This window comes from Poecilia reticulata, linkage group LG18 (genome assembly GCF_000633615.1).
Source record: "Poecilia reticulata strain Guanapo linkage group LG18, Guppy_female_1.0+MT, whole genome shotgun sequence".
NCBI lineage: Eukaryota > Metazoa > Chordata > Actinopteri > Cyprinodontiformes > Poeciliidae > Poecilia > Poecilia reticulata.
This window is the reverse complement of record NC_024348.1, coordinates 2566205-2582361: the sequence shown is the minus strand read 5'-3', so window position 1 is coordinate 2582361 and position 16157 is coordinate 2566205. Positions and strand designations below refer to the sequence as shown.

Below are 16157 nucleotides of genomic sequence, written 5' to 3'. Positions count from 1 at the left end.
TGTCTGTCAGCCGTTTGAAACTTACATGACATCTACGTAGCTTGAGATGTTTTGTTGTCCACTTCTGCTGTTTCCCATAACTCCAGAGTTGTGGAATCAACCGCCTAGTAGTTTAAACTGATGTTTTTCCCCAATTAGCCTCACAGTGTGCAGCAAACATGCTGTAAAGCAGGGGTCCCCAAAGTGGGTCCTGGAGGCCCGGCATCCTGCATGTTTTAGTTCTCTCCCTGTTTTAACGCACCTGGATCAAATGGTGGCTCATTAAAGGCCTAAGAGGAACATTGACATGCTGAAAAGGTTGTTACTACCACCAGGGAGAGAACTAAAACGTGCAGGATGCCGGCCCTCCAGGACCCACTTTGGGGACCCCTGCTCTAAAGTAATCACTGACGAGTCTCACAAGTGTGATTAACAGGTTCTTTCCACTTACTTTTTTTTTTACAATTAGTTGTTGAAGCCAAACAAGTGGTTCAGGCGTGTCTCTTAATTGGCATAAAGATATCATGGTTAGCTTAAGAGTCCAACGAGGAAGCTTCTTAATGCGTAAAACATTATGGATTTGAAGGTATAAAATAAGAAAATCTTTTGAAAATGTATTAAAAAAAAAAGAAAAAATAGATTTGCATCATTACTGGGTAATTAAGTTTATCTACCTAGTAATTTATGTTGATGTTCTTTCTTATCCTTAATGTTTTGGGGAGAACTAATAAAGTGGCTCTGCACTCATTACACAAACAGATTTGGAGGGATTAGGACTTGTGGCAGATTTCTACTGAAACAAACTCCACAACATACCGAGCTCTAAGTAATTGTTGCAGCCTTATAGGCTACATGTCCTTGTTTCCTGAGAGTTAAGCTATTATTCCAGGCGATCCACATTGATCCCTGTTCCCTGTAGCATCGATCCTACTTTTAAACAGAACAGAAAGGTCTCTTTTGTACACCACTTAAAAAGGTGGGCCATTTTGTTGTCAATGCACTCTGTGTCTTTCCATTCTGCTACACTCAAAGTAAATCTGCCCAGCGCACAATGAGAGGGCCACAGTGCCAATGGTTTCATTTTTCTGCTCCTCTTTACATTTTTTTTCTGTGTTTTTATCTTTTTATTTTATACAGCTACTTTTCTAGAGTGTCGGGCAGGACCAGAATTTGAAATTGGTACTAGACGGGAATAAGAGTGTTTTAAAAAGGGTAAGCAATCCCATTTATTTGCTGAGAAATCAGAGTCTGATTTGCATTTGGGCTTTAGGTCATCTTTCAAATACTTGTGTGAAAATTCTAAACTCTTGTTGACACAAACTTATTCGATTTCAAGCAAAACCATATCAAAGATTGTATGTATCAGTAAAAATCAAAGCCGGTTGTAGAAATCCCACAGCCTGTCTTTATATGCAAACAGGCGGCGCACACAGTTTCACGTATTTGACTTTCTCAGCATATGGCTCTAACCTTAAGCACGCTCCTTTCTACATATATATGCTTTACATATTTGGTATCCCTCAGCCTTAAGCTGTGTATGCCTTGCCTTTCTTGATCACTCCCATTGCAAGGCTGTGGTTCAGAAAAATTCTGAAAGGGCGCCCTGCAGCATCGAGATCTGATGTGATTTGGGACTCGACTAAAGTCTGGAGGACTCACTTTTCCACATTTTTACACATATTCCTATACAATATCTCCACAAAATAGCTCTGTCTCTTTTACAAACGTGCGCAAATCTTTCAGTATTCTGCTAATGTCGAAAAGACACGCACGATTTCGCAATTGCTGTTTCCATCAAATAAATTAAATTAAAATCAAACGTGAACAAGCTTCTTCATATGATAAGTTGTTAAAAATCATGGCAGCAGTGGTTGTAATCAGCTACATGTGAAATATTTATAATTCACCCGTGGCGCTAGCGCTCATCACCCATCAGCCAATCAGAGGAGACGCTTGTGTCTTAATCAGACATTGAAGCGACAAGCCCCGCCTACTTGTCGTCTTCATCGTTTTCGCCAGTAGCTCAAAAACTTTAGGGAAATCTTCATTTTTTTTCTAAATTGCCTTGTTTCCATTCAGAAAATGTATTTTCGTAATATCAGTTTGTGCAGGTTTGTGGTCAGTGGAAACACAGCTACCGATAGCTGCCAGCGTTTCCTGTAGTTTTTATGTCTTGATTAAGATTACATAAACACAGATGAGCTTTTTTACATGTCTTAGACTGTGTAGAAAATGCAAAGGACAAAAAAGGTGCACATTTTCAAGACATGATGCTTAACAAGTGTCCTAGTTATCTTATGGAGGTGTGACTTATAGGAACAAATATAAACGGAGAAACATTGCAAACTGCTGAAGCTGATTTCTGAATGTATTGTATTTGACCCCAAGATGATTAACCCACCAACAAGCAAACAAAAAAAAAAAGAGATGAGAACTGAAATTAAGGCCCCATCTTCCTAAACATCAATATATCATCACCATACATTTTCTCTCCATGCTCTTCTCAGTCTCATGTAAACAGCATTTTTTTGTACCAAGTTCTGAAAACGCACAGAGAAGTCGCCTGGTCACCGGAAACCTCCAATTTTCAGCTTGATCGGCCGTGAAGAGTGACAGGTGGTCAGATAATCAAAAATCCAATATTTTTCTGATCAGTGAACGCTCCTTACTAAGTGCTGCCAGGTTGAGCTAATTAAACCCTTCAGAGTGGAGGAGACTGACACAGTCAGCTTTTTTCCTGTCTTTTTTTTGAAAAAACAATTTGAATGTGGAAAAAGAAATGAGGAGTTGTGCCAAAGTGAATATCACCTAGAATTTGATTCCAAGCTATATTTATCAAGAGAAGCTGCATCATAAATTGCATCACATTTGAGGATCAGGCAAGTAAAAGCAGCTATTTTTTTTACATGTAATTGATTTATTATTCTATATTTTAAACCCTGAAGAACTTTCTGCTCCACATTCAGTCAGGTGTTTACTCCACCCATCTGCAAACAGAAACCCCCGGGTGGATCACGCAGAGCGAGGGGGAGGGGGGGCGTTTGAAGACAAAAATATTTGAAGATGAGCGGGGAGACACCACGACACGAGAAGTCACAGCTCAGCTTCCCCGCTTATTCAGTCAGAAATCTGCATGGCGCCCCCATCGGTGTTTCTAATACAAAGAGACAACTCTCAAATGTAGGTGCGGAGACACTCTGCCTCCTGCTTCTGACTGTGCTTTTCATTCCATCCTTGCACTGCGCCTTTTGTCTTACTGCATCTCCCCCCTCTGTTTGTCTGCCGTTGTACAGGTGACATCACACAACTAATGCATTTTTCATGACAATTCTTTGCCCCTGAGCAAATAATAGATGCTATAAAAAGCTTAAATATGTTCCTGCTCATCTCAGGGCCCTGCACACAGCCCACTCCCTCTTTTTTTTTTTCCTCCACTATTTCATCATACCTTTTTGCCTGAGTAGCTGTAAGAGCCATATAGAAGAAATACATAAAAACATTTTTTGAGAGAGAGACCAGTTGCTAATGCAAACCTGAGCAATAGTTTGTGGACATAATCTCTTTGGTTGTGTTTTTACTGCTTGTACAGTTTGATGGTTTCAATTCAGATTCCCTTCATTAGTGTTTTTTTTTTTTTTTTTTACTTTTTTTACTTTTTTACTTTTTTTTTTTTTACCTACTTTTCCCTCCTGTTTCAGAAATAAAGTTTTCTGTAAATCCCTGATGAGAATGTTTGTCATCGCTCCCTAACTACCTCTCTACCTTAAGAAGTTAACATTTAACCATCTTGCCCATCCGACTTCTGCCGATTCCTCAGCTTCATCAGGGTCTGTAGGAAATCTATTTATCTGGTTTATGTATGAAGACATGCCTTATGGCCCATTCCTCTTATAAATCCATCAAACTGAGAAGCTCTGCAGTCAACTAGGATTCACACACATCACCCGTTTCCATTCATTTTGCAACTTGGATCTTGACTCTGAACCAGGCATCGTTGTGACTCATATGGAGCCCCAGACATGTTGCTTTTACTAACCTGGGGATTAAGGCGATCTGTACAAACCTAGACATTTCCAAACCGTGCACCAAGACAATTTTACTATCATTGAAGAACGTAAGAGGCTAACTGACCTTCATTATCAAAGCACAGAGAACTACTGTAGTAGTTTACTTTCATGTATAAAACAGTGATAGGTTTACTACCAGTGTATTTGACTTCCTATATGTCACTTTAACTACTCGCATGACATCCTCTGTTCCTTCAGCTACATACAGAACTTGTGGGGCCAAAAGGCATTTTCTTCCAACGCTCTCCATGTTTGAAGCAAGTCAACATTTGGACCTGAAGCTGTGCAGCTTAACTGAACTAAAGGCTCTGAAACATGCAGCCTACGGTCAGTGGAGAAAGCCTTACTGGACGGCTGTTCCTGCTCTTCGTGCTTTACCGAGTTGGCTGATCACTGTTAGATGTTGGGTTTTTGTGCAAAAAATATGTGTATAAATACGTTAATGGGGAGCTTTTCTTATAAACTCTACATTTCAGCACAACTTTCAGACGTGAAATTAGTGTGAGAAATGTTAAGGCATTAATTTCCAAGTGTCTGTCCATTTCGTTTTTCTCACGATGCCTAACATAAAGCTAATGGACACTAATGCAATGGCTAGAGCAAATCTTACACACCATGAGTGCCTAATCACCCTGTTCTTTTCAAATCAAGTACATTTCTGGCCAGTGCCTATGTAGGCCTCAGGCTTAATTACCTCTAATACATGCCTGTGTGATGTTGTACCTTCGTGGTGTGCCTGTTGAAACCCTCTCAGGCTGAAGTCAATCATACGTGCGTAGGTCAGAAACAAATTACAAAGACCGTGGCCTTGTGAAAGCCCACACATTTCATTTGACTTAAAAGTTGTGATTAGTTCTGTGTGGCTGCAGAGAGCCCACACTCTCTTTTCATGGAGAAAAGAAAAATGAAAAAAAAAAACATGTCGTTGGAAAATAAATTCATGTATTCTCTGCTGTGTCTTTAGAACATTTATAACTGAAGTGGCTCCTGAGTCTAGTCTGCAAGGGTAAGAGACACCCACAGTGAGCGCTCCACTTCTGATTGGATGCTATTTGCAAAAGCGACACATGTGGAGCTGGATTTCTTTGATTGCACAGCAAACATGAAAAAAAAAATTCATATTTATATTCAACAGATTCCCACAGAGAGTTTTTATTTTTTATTTTTATTTTTTGCCCTCATTCAATAACGGATTGCAAGGTCTTGCAATCTGGACATTTAATCTGGATATTTGTATATCTGCTGAACAAAATATGGCGCGTTAAATCAATGGCAGGCTGCTGTCACAAATCCTATTGCGACACTATAGCGACACTCTTCGGTGTGGAAGTTGTGGCACTGCAGCAACAAAAGTCAAAGTTGAGCGTATTTGGTATTAGTTTGGTGTAAAACAAAGTACTTGAAAGACAAAAACGTACAACAAGCCAATGTAGTAATGAGCTAACATAGCCAGGTGGCTGAAGCAGAGGGACATCCGACAGCTGCAGGACAGCAGAGCTGGAGGGCTGGAGTTTGAAAGGAAATAAAACTAAAGTTTAAAAGGAACAGTGTGTATGTGTATATGCTTCTAAATTTGTTTTTAGCTTTTTAGAACTATACAAAGGAAAAGGGAGAAGGCTTGTTGTGATGCTCAGGTTAGAAGGTGTTTATTGCTAATCAGAGAAACATTCTGAGGGAAGAAACTGCCTCAGTGGTGGAAAGTTCTCACAAATAGAAATGTCTGTCACCGACGTCAAGGTAAAAGTTTAAACAGTCCTGGATGTGTGTGTGTCCAGAATGTGTGGGGTCTGCAGAGCTGTCAGTTGCCCTGTTCAGACTGTACAGTGGCCGTGAAGACGATGACCCGCATGTAAAAGGTTGTACTTGTGGAGGGGTGTTCTCCGGAAGTCAACCAACATGTAGATAGAAAATAATTGCTTTGATTTATTTTTTTTGTTCATAGTTTGAAAAATTTTGTTTTCTTTGAAATTGTGTGGCTTTCTGCTTGCATGTTCTAAATCACTGTCTCGCTCTGTGCGAGCATGTTTGTGTTTTTCCCTCTCGGGCTGCTGCGAGAGATGCGTTTTGTCCTGACAGTTGAAATGAACGGCATTCATTATTGAAGACGTTGTCCACATAAAACTCACAACTCTGCATCGTCACAATGTCAGCTGCTGGCAGCCACGAGCTGGATATCAGGGAAGAGCTGCTCCACTAGACCCTGGTGCTTGGAACCCTCATAAATGAGTGTCTGCATGTGCTAAGATGTGGAATAGTGTCATGTAAAGACAAATGGAGAGAGATGCATCTTGCTTGGAACACCAGCTGCGTTTCTCTTGACCATGTAGTTGAGCTTTTGACATTTTGAAAATAAATGTGCTTAATGGAAATGTGGGAATTTTAAGAAAGCTCTCGTTTTTGATAGTTTGGTGCTAGGAGGAGTTTTTTTTTCTTTTTAGCTGAATAGAAATTGGTTTATTTTTCAAAACTGCAATGGAAAAACTTTTTCAACAACCGGATTTTGCCACTGGCGCAAACCACGAAGAAGAAGACGACGACAGGAAGTAGTTGGAGGATGATGGTGCAGCATGTCATATTTTTAATGATATATCCCATGAACAAACTTATTCACGTGATTTTAATTTAATTTCTCATTTAATGTAAACACAACAATTGCAAAAAAAAATAAAAAATTGTTCTTTTTTTCTACTTTGGCGGAATATCCACAGAGTTTTGCTCTCATTCGTAATGAAATCGTAGTCGCTGACGTTTACCAGATTACATTTCCAAAAATCGAGCCTGAGGAAAGGCTCTCAGGCACTGGAGGAAGCTCTTTGTTGCGGCACTTTATAATTACTGTAAGCAGCTGACACAATGGGGGGCGAGCTACACCAGAATGTTTTTGTCTGCTTTGCAGGCATCTTTTGAATTGAACCATCGACTGAGGCATTCCTCTCGGACCCCTTTTGTAATTACCGAATGGCTGAAAACACTCCGGCTGTCAGGTTTACCTCGTTGTCACCGTGGGATTTGTGGGACTGCGGTGTTATACTTTGTGGGCAACAAAGTCACAATAGATTCATTAATAACTCGAGGAAGAACAGGTGTTTGGGCTCCAGTGTTTTCGCTCTGAGGGAAAGTGCTGAAGGCATTTCATAATCAAACACCTAAACCAATCCAGCAATCTGCCTATAAGCTCATCTTGGTCACATCCATCACCGATTTCCAACTTTTGGTTGCTTTTAAAGCGCGGATTGACAGTAGTACAGGAAGCTGTGTCTTCTCCCTCCACCTTCTTTACCTCCTTTGCTCTGGTGGTTTGCGTGGTTTACAGCTAAAGCCTCATTAAATCCACCTCTGCCGCTCGTGTTTCTTTTCATATTCTCCCACTTGTGAACACAGTTTCGAGATTAGACTTGGAAGTGCAGGATTCCATCTCGACCGCTTCAGATTCCATTAGACCGAGTCGTGTGCGTGTGTGTGTGTGTGTGTGTGTGTGTGTGCTGAGGAAGTTCTGATGAAGCCTGCAGAATCTGCAAAATGTGAGAAGGCAAGTCTGAGGATGGATAGAAGGTTGAAGAAGAGAATGTACTTTTAAGAATGAAGTGTTGGTTTCGTGATTTATAGTCAAATATTTTCGACTTTTCTCGAACTGTGCCGGTCCTGGTGGTAGCATGTCGAAGCGGTTCTGCCCTGTTAGCTCTGATTTGCTCTTTTTGTAGACTTTTGTTGACCTTTTTTTTCGGTTGAGGCATTGCAATGTTCGGACGATGTTTCCCTCTGGGTTTGGATGCCGAGCAGCTGGAAGGATTTTCGCTCTTGCTTTTTGGACGGCTATGATGTGTAACCATGGCAACAAGGTGGCGTTTAACTACTGTGAGCAGCCGATTAGCATCTCAAAAGCTTAAAATAAAACCTAAACTACAACCCCGAATCCCAGAGAAGGAGAAAAGGCGACTTTGTGGATGCAGAGCAGAGAGAGTTCAAACCAACGGCGCTCTGCAGACAGACTGAGAAGCAGCAAATACAAACAAGGTGGATAAGCTGCAGACAACTGATGGTGTCATTAGCTGCGTTTCCATCGACCTTTAAAATTGCGTTAATAAAACAAGCTGATTTAGGAAAAAAAAAAAAGAAAACTCACGTTTGCTCTTGGATGTGGTTTTTTGTTTGTTTTTTTGGGCCACATCAAAATTAGGGTATTTTTTAAAAACTGAATTGGAAAACATGTTTTCACGCCGTATGAATCTTGCGATCAACCAGATGCGACTCGATGAAGAAGACGACAGGAAGCAGCAGGAGGATGATGGCACGGCAGGGGTTTTTTTTATTATTATTATTACGCAAGCAAACTTTTTCACATGTGATCTTTGTTTTCCCCCATAATAACAACTTCAAATATTAAATGCACATTTAAACAGTCTGTACTATGACTTAGCAAAATGATTCCAAACAAGGTTTTTCCAAATGAATGACCTGCATTCATTTGCCTTCTGACCCAAACTTGTATGTCATTATTCTAAGCTAATGAGAGATATCTTTAGTATTGTTGTGAAAGAATCAGTTTCCGTAATTCATATAGGTTCACACTTGCCTGTTGCCAGTGACTGTTTGTTCATTTGTTCAGAATGTCTGTGAAATGATACGTTTTGATCGTTTTTGTTTGTGTAAATATTAAACGCGCCTGTCGACATTTTCCAGCTTCTGTCATCTGAAAAAGGGAAATTACTGGTCTTCTCGGTTTGAGATCAATCACACACCAGCCTATCTTTTCCATTCCAACATTTTATTTGCTTAATTATAACCGTTTAGCTCCGTATCGACACTTTGCTGTCACAACTTTGCGTTTCAGAAAACACTTTACGTTTACAAGGCCGTAGAGCGGATTCTCCCTGCGGCGTTGTTGGTGTGTGTGTGTGTGTGTGTGTGTGTGTGTGGTGAAGGGTAAAGTAAAACACAAAAGATAACACAACTCTTCAGAGACAACACAGGGCTTCAAACCCTCGCCGCTGACCATCTTTCTCTCTCTTTCTTTCTTTTTTTTGTCTCTCCCCCCTACGGTGACATTTTTCAAGACTGTGTGTTGCCATGAATGACAACTAGGGGCTCTTTGGAGTGCATGATGGCAGAGTGGCCTGGTAGGAAGAGATAAGGAGGGAGAGGAGGAGGAGGCCACACACAATTGCACATTCCCTCACACCCACATGCATATTGTCCACGTTAAAATAAAAAGCAAAAACACTGAGACCTCCACATCCAGAGGCCAGTCGAAGTCTCTATCATTCCAGAAGTGTACACGCCCTTGTGGAGGAATTTCATCATAAAGCGGGCGTCGCCGGCCGCCGCAAACGACGCCGCTTACGTCTGCGTTTGCCGGTTGTGGTCAGGCGTTCGCTGACATGGACACCGTTTGCATTCTAAAGCGCCAAACGAATTTCCATACGAGAGCTCCCCGTCAACGGCAGATAATTAACGACACGTGTAGCCACGTCTGACGGACGCTGCATGCAAACAACGTGTCCTCACTCCACAGCTGTGTAGTGTGGAGACCCGGGTTGCCACGGCTACAGATGGTGGGAGCTGAAGGAGTCTGAAGAGCGTCACTGGTTTTGTGGGATGGATAGAGAAGTCGTTGAGCCTAGAGATGAAGACATGATGATGGGAGCTGAGTTTCATTATTCAAAGCTAATGAATAGCAGTTGAGCGATTTGATGATTCAAAAATAAATCATCTTGATGGAAGCGCTGCAATTTAGAAAAAAAATCAGCTTTTTTTTTGTGGTGGGTTTTTTTTTGGGCCATATCAAAATTGGTTAAATTCACAAAACTTCAATGGAAACATTCTTTTTCGCATCACATTTTTTTTTCCTGCTCTTCTTACTTGTGCTTAAAAATCTCCTGGTCATTTGGTTTCACAAAGTGGAATTCTTACATTGGTCATTCTGCTGCTTATGTTGATACAACACAGTTAAAATATTTAAGATAATAACAAATTCAAAAAAATCAAGTGATGGTTCTTCTTAATTGCTGCTGGTATTTCAGGAAACTCTAATCATGTTTTTGTGTGGCTTGGAAAATTCTGACTCCTTTCCGAAATCTGGTCTCAGTCCTGATGTCAGTTTAATGAGATTTGTTTTGGAAAGCAATTAGTTTTAATTGCGGGAGTTTATATTAAATTGATCTGTTAATAAAAACTGATTGATTGGGAAATTATTGATGGGGCCATTGCTGAGGGGTTTCCTCCTTAAATGTGTGTGAGGCTTATTAAATCATCATTTGATTGGAGGTGTTTTTTTTTTTTTTTTTTTTTTTTTTACCAATTTTCTTGTAATGCGACATCTTTTTAGGGACCAAGACATATTTCTTATCAAGCTCAAAGTTTTATTCACGCAATTCAATCAATTCTGGACAACTAAGCAGTTACAATGCTAATCAATGATTGCGTTTAAAATGTTCCAGCCAGCATGAGTGGATGTTGAAAGACGAAATTTTGCACAGGAATCCTGGAAGCCTGGAAATCAGCCCTCGCTTGGTCGCTCTCCCCCATCTGTAAGTCTGTAAGCTCCCGCTGCTGTTGCACCATCTCCAGATAACATGCACACAGAGGTGTGATTGATATGAACATGAAGGAGTTCTGAAGCCTCCGAGTGTAGCTCTGGAGCCAAGAAGGGCTGTGACTCCGTCCTGTAGCTTAATACAAGCAGCCCGCCTCTCATTACCTGCTCCTCTTCTTGGCACCTTCAGCCGAATACGACATTCAAAGGCATCAAAATGAAGCGACGCTCGATGCAGAGCTGGTGTGAGAGGTGCTGCTTCATTTACAGACGGGGAGGGGAACACCAAACTGCTCACTCATATTTGTTTCTGTCTTACTTCTGGCTTTCTAAAGCTAAGAAACTTTATCCAATCTCATGGGTAAAATGTGGGCCGTATCGTTTAAAGGTGTTGAGTTGCAGCAGAGGAATTAGCCTGCTTTTGGTGTAGCCATGATTCTTCACGGATTTTAAGCGTTCGCAGGCGGTCCTGGCCTCAAAACCGAATGAATACCAGATTTCTATTCTAGCTAATAATTTACGGTTGGATCACATTTAATTTGCAACTTAAAATCTTGACAGTAGGCGTTGTAAAACCTTTTTATAGGACCTGTTACAGAAGCAGAGGTGTGTAATGACATAAGGAAAAACCTAATGGGATGCCTTGCTTGGTAATTATCACTTATATTTCTTTGCATTTGTACCTATTGATGCAGTTTTCAGAGATCTTGTTCTTGCAGGGGAAATTGAAGGGAATGGTGAATAAAAGACCCAATTTATATTTAAGGTACCTGCTAATAACTTAAAGTCAAGAGCCTGCTGGTGTATGGTGATGTTATTCTAATAAATTTTGCTACTTCTCTCACATTTTACTTGTAGCGTTCCACCCAAAAGGCCTGGTGCAGTTTTGTTTTGTAGTTTTTCTCTTCAGCATAGACTGAAAGTTATGCAGAACCCCCCAGCTTGGCTGAAAGATGCATTTTCATATCGGATAAACAAAACCTTATCAATAAAACTTACCAGAGGGATTTTTATAGGACATATTTCGTTGTATTCCAGTTTCTCTTTCTGTTATGGCCACATGAAGCTCTTTAGTACACTTTTAGTTGGATATTAACTTGATTTGGCGTGTCACTGACTTTCACTGTCTGAGATAGAAATGCTCTCTTGTGATCATATATATATTTATACATACAAAATATGAAAGTAAAACTGACAGTAAAGAACACGATATAAACATGAACATAACTTCTAAAGGCATTATAGTACATGTAATGTCATTTAAATTAATGCTTGGGACTAATGCTGAAGTTAGCGCATTAACATTGGTTTCCATTAAATACTACAGTGTGTCACTTCAATATCTGCAGGAATGTCAGGGGTGTACTTACTTATGTGATGTGCTGTCGTATCAGCTCCCCTAAACCTGTAACTTGTAACCAGGTAACGACCCCCTGCACTGAACACGGTAATAAACCAAAATTAAGGAACTCTCTCTGGTCCATTAAGAAGCCCATTAATCCAGTTTGCTGCAGGCTCCCTTTGGATAAACTAATCCAGTGGGAACTGGACACACTGGTAGGAAGAGACACGTAGTGGACGAGAGCCAAATAACATCGAGGTTCCGCCTGATCCAAACCCCTCTGTTCTGCTGCCAGATCCCTCTGTAGAGCTTCAGGTAGTAGATGAAGAGGAGAGGAAACTCTCACCACACGCCTTCGACTGAAAACGGTCTCCGCCACCCGGTAAACATTTTCCCTGAGCCTCTTTTTCTTTTTATTGAAAATTACTAAAGATTCAAAAATAGCTCAGCGAGCAGATTGAACGGTTTTCTTAAAGAGCTGTCTTGGGGCTTGAGCAGCATGGAGGATCCAAGATGAAGTTTTGACAGATGGGCTCACTGGAGCCCAGCACAACAATGCTGTCTGATTAAGAAATCCCACACTTTAAGAACGCTGGCCAGAATGACTCTGCTGGTTGAGATTTTGGCAGCAGTGGTGATGACAATTTCTAAAACAAAAAATAATATTAATAAAATTCCCCACAGCAATGGCAAAAGTTCACTTTTGCGCAGGCCCCTAACTATCAAATGTAGCGCCGAAGGAGCTTCTAGACTCCATGCAGGCACTTTAAAATTTAAGCGGTTCACATTCAGCATGATCTTCTACAGAAAAACTGTATTTTTAACAAGCTTAGAGACACAGCTCCATAACTTTTCTTAAAATGTAAGGAATGTGTTGGACACAAAGACTTTTCCCAAGCATCCATTGTATTTCTGCTCCGATAAGAAAGATAGTTGAAGTTAAAATTCTAAGTGTTTTCAAATGTTTCCATTCAGTTTTTCATATTTTGACGTTATAACTTCATTCACCATATCAATATTTGTGAAAGAAGATAAAGGCTGAAGTCTAAATTTTGTTCGCCATCCTGTATTGTGCTATCGCTAATAACTGACTGACCTTAGAAGTCAGTCAGTTATTGGAGTGTTTTACATAAGAAGCTACATTTGCATTTAGCCACAAGCAGTGAATGGAGAGACGATAAACATGTGGAAGGATGTTCTCTGGTAAGATGAGACCTAAAGCCAACTCTTTTTGCCTGACATGTATGTTGGAACAATGTAACACTGTACATCAACCTAAACCCATCATCCACACTGTGGTTAACAGTACAGTGTTGACTGTATCATTCTGTGGTGATGTGGGAGAAGGGAGGTTGATCACAACTTCCATCCAGGAAATCCAGGATTATCCTGGAGGAACATTTGATAAGCCCCTCCTCCATTGTCAATTCTCATGCTAGCTGGATTATGTCTGGTTCGGTTCTGGCCAAGTTGGATGTGTCTCCATCGGCAGTGTGTTCTTCTTAGTGGGAAGGCATGTGGACTGGCAGTCGGTGCAACAGGATAGACAATCGAGGAAATAATTCTGGTCCGACCCGAATTTGGGATCGGGTTCGGCTCGGTCTCTGGCTTCTGTGGCGCATTGGATAAGTCTGCTATACATACAATACAGAAAGGCGAATCAGTATGAGTGATGTAGAGTTTTGGGCCTCTAATTGGAGTTAGTTAGATGGATTAGATCAGGCCCAGACACAATGCCTGTAGAGAAGAGTTTATTTGGGTTGGATTTTTTTTTAGAGTTTTAGGCCCTACCTAAACTCTATGCAGGGGCTGTGGTCGATGCTCTGTTGATGTCACTTTGTACCCCTGGATGGCCTGTTTCTCTGAAATCTCTTGATATACGAGTTAATTCTGGGTTGCCCCATAAAGTTAACACTGGCTGCTCTCTTCCACAAGTACTGTCATTACTCATCTAATGACGTGAATCCAATGTGCCAGTCAACAAGTGCAGTCTGCTGCCGATCAAAATCGCTTGCACGCAATACCCGGGTTGTACCACCCCTGAAACAGTTCCGAAAAACAGGGAGGAACTATGTAGGATCTGCAAATGGAGACGAGTCTGGGGGTTGAGTCTGGAGATGGGGCTGCACCTTCTACTGGGGAGGAGGGTCACCAGCTATCAGAGCCATTACTGTACGGGAATAACTGAGCTACATTGGAATGGTTTGACTCAAATTATGTTCATGTGTTACAGTTCTGAAGTCCAGACCTAAATCCTACAAGCTACTTAAAAACTTGCTCTAAACAGTTTTCCTTCAGCCGATGCGACTTAAATTGATGCATGTTGTAAAGAATGCAACAAACCTTTATTTTTCACATTTGCAAAGCTAGTAGAGATGTACCCCAACAGACTTGTGGCAGTAAAAGTAGAAAAGGTTGCTGTATAAAGTTTTGACTTGGTAAGGCGTTGGTTTATCATTTGTGTAAAAAAGAAGAAATAATTATCTTTCCCTTTACAATTATAGGCTTGATTAATTTGATTTACTATGTAATATCGCATTAAAATGCATTAGTGTAAGGTTGCATTGTCACGAAACACTTTTGTAAGGCACTGTAACTTATCAGTTTGAAGGCTCTGATTCACAATTCAGTCAATGCTCTTGTAGCAACAGCACAATTACCATGGTAATAAATAACATTGACAGCCCACTACCATGCTACAGTTGGCACTGAGCTATTTCATTTGTGTGTTGAGGTAGAAAAATGGTCCTTCAGAGGGAGGTGGGGGGTCCGGACACCTGTGAGCCAGTTAAAGGGGACAGAAATATGTGAAGCATCAACTTTGACCCAGTGTTTTAGATAAACATAGCCAGTTGGGTCAAACCTGACAATGCAGATAACACACTGTGGCCGACTTATCTATTCTCACACAAATGCACTTACACAGAGAGTATGGTTCTCTTGGTGCATGTTGTTCAGACCGGTGTCTGGCAAAATGAATTGCTAATGAAGCTCTATAATAAACTATCTATTCAGGACACAGACCAATTATGTTATGTTCTGGATTGTATGTAAAGCATCAGTGATGTATCTATTCGAGACAGGAAGACAAGTATGGGCCAACCCACCGTTGTTATCCTGTTGACGTGTCATTTGTTTTGCATAGATCTGAGTCTGACTTTTAACGGGTTGCCTTTTCATGCCTGGGATGTGTCCTTGTTTTGAGCCTTTCCTTTTTTTCTTGATATAAATCATCCAGGGAGGAATCAGCTGACTTAACAAATGCACAAAGCTTCTAACGTCACGTGTGCTACAGCAGTAGTTTATGATAGCATACAGATTCAATGCTGCTGTAAAAGCAGGAAATTGTAATTCTGTAATCCTAATGTACGTGGGGCAATGGTAGCGATTGTGTGGAAGTTTCTCCTGTAATCAGTGGGTTGCCGGTTCAAGACCCTCCACTGTCCTTGCCAGCTGGAGGTCAGAAGGCCAGCTAATTGTCAGGTTGATGAGGTAAAGCACAGGTTGAAAATATCAACATCAAACTCAACTTATTAAAACCTGTAAAGTTGGACTTACTTGATCAGTGGAGCTTCTGAACATGGTCATCCTTCTCCCCACCTCCACTTGGAAAGTCTGTGTAGATGATCCATGCAGCGATCAAGTCTAAAATGTCACCAGAGAGCTGGAGGGCCACTGTTTTAAGAGTGTACTGATAAAGCCATAATATGTCTGTACACAAGAATGGACACGATTAACCTACATACCAGGCGTACTTCGTTCTTCAGACGTCTACTCGTACTCTAAGCGGACTAAAAGTGGACGTCCACCCGACACGTACATTTTTACGACTGTGTATGTGGTGTTACACAGCAAACTGCTTGGAGAAAACACTATTCCCATCGAACTGTTTCATAAGTAACACCAAGCAGAACACTGAGAGTCAACACGACACGCCGCAGGGGGACTGCCACTCTGTGCAGGACTAGCCGGTGTGCGGTTGCCATCCTGGTAGAGAAGAAACAAGGTTAGATGCCCAACTAGCTCAAATTTGCTAGTATCCATTCGGTTTGTGGGAAGCTAAGGAGTCTGTCAAGCGAAAAGTAGACACACCTGGTAAACCTGATCGAAATCGCTACCATCCGCGCACATTGTTTGCAAAGTTTGCGCAGTTCATAGAATATGCACAAAACGCCCTAATATGTGGGAGCCTGAACTCTGAAGTGGTCATTAATAAGTTGAAATGGGTTCAGTGTCA

At 41.1% G+C, this 16157-nt stretch overlaps 1 protein-coding gene across 1 annotated transcript in view; it reads left to right on the top strand.

Moving 5' to 3' along the window:
- nrxn2b (neurexin 2b) overlaps positions 1-16157 on the top strand; it is a 435854-nt gene that overhangs the window by 139420 nt on the left and 280277 nt on the right. The gene's annotated exons all lie outside the window — the stretch shown is intronic.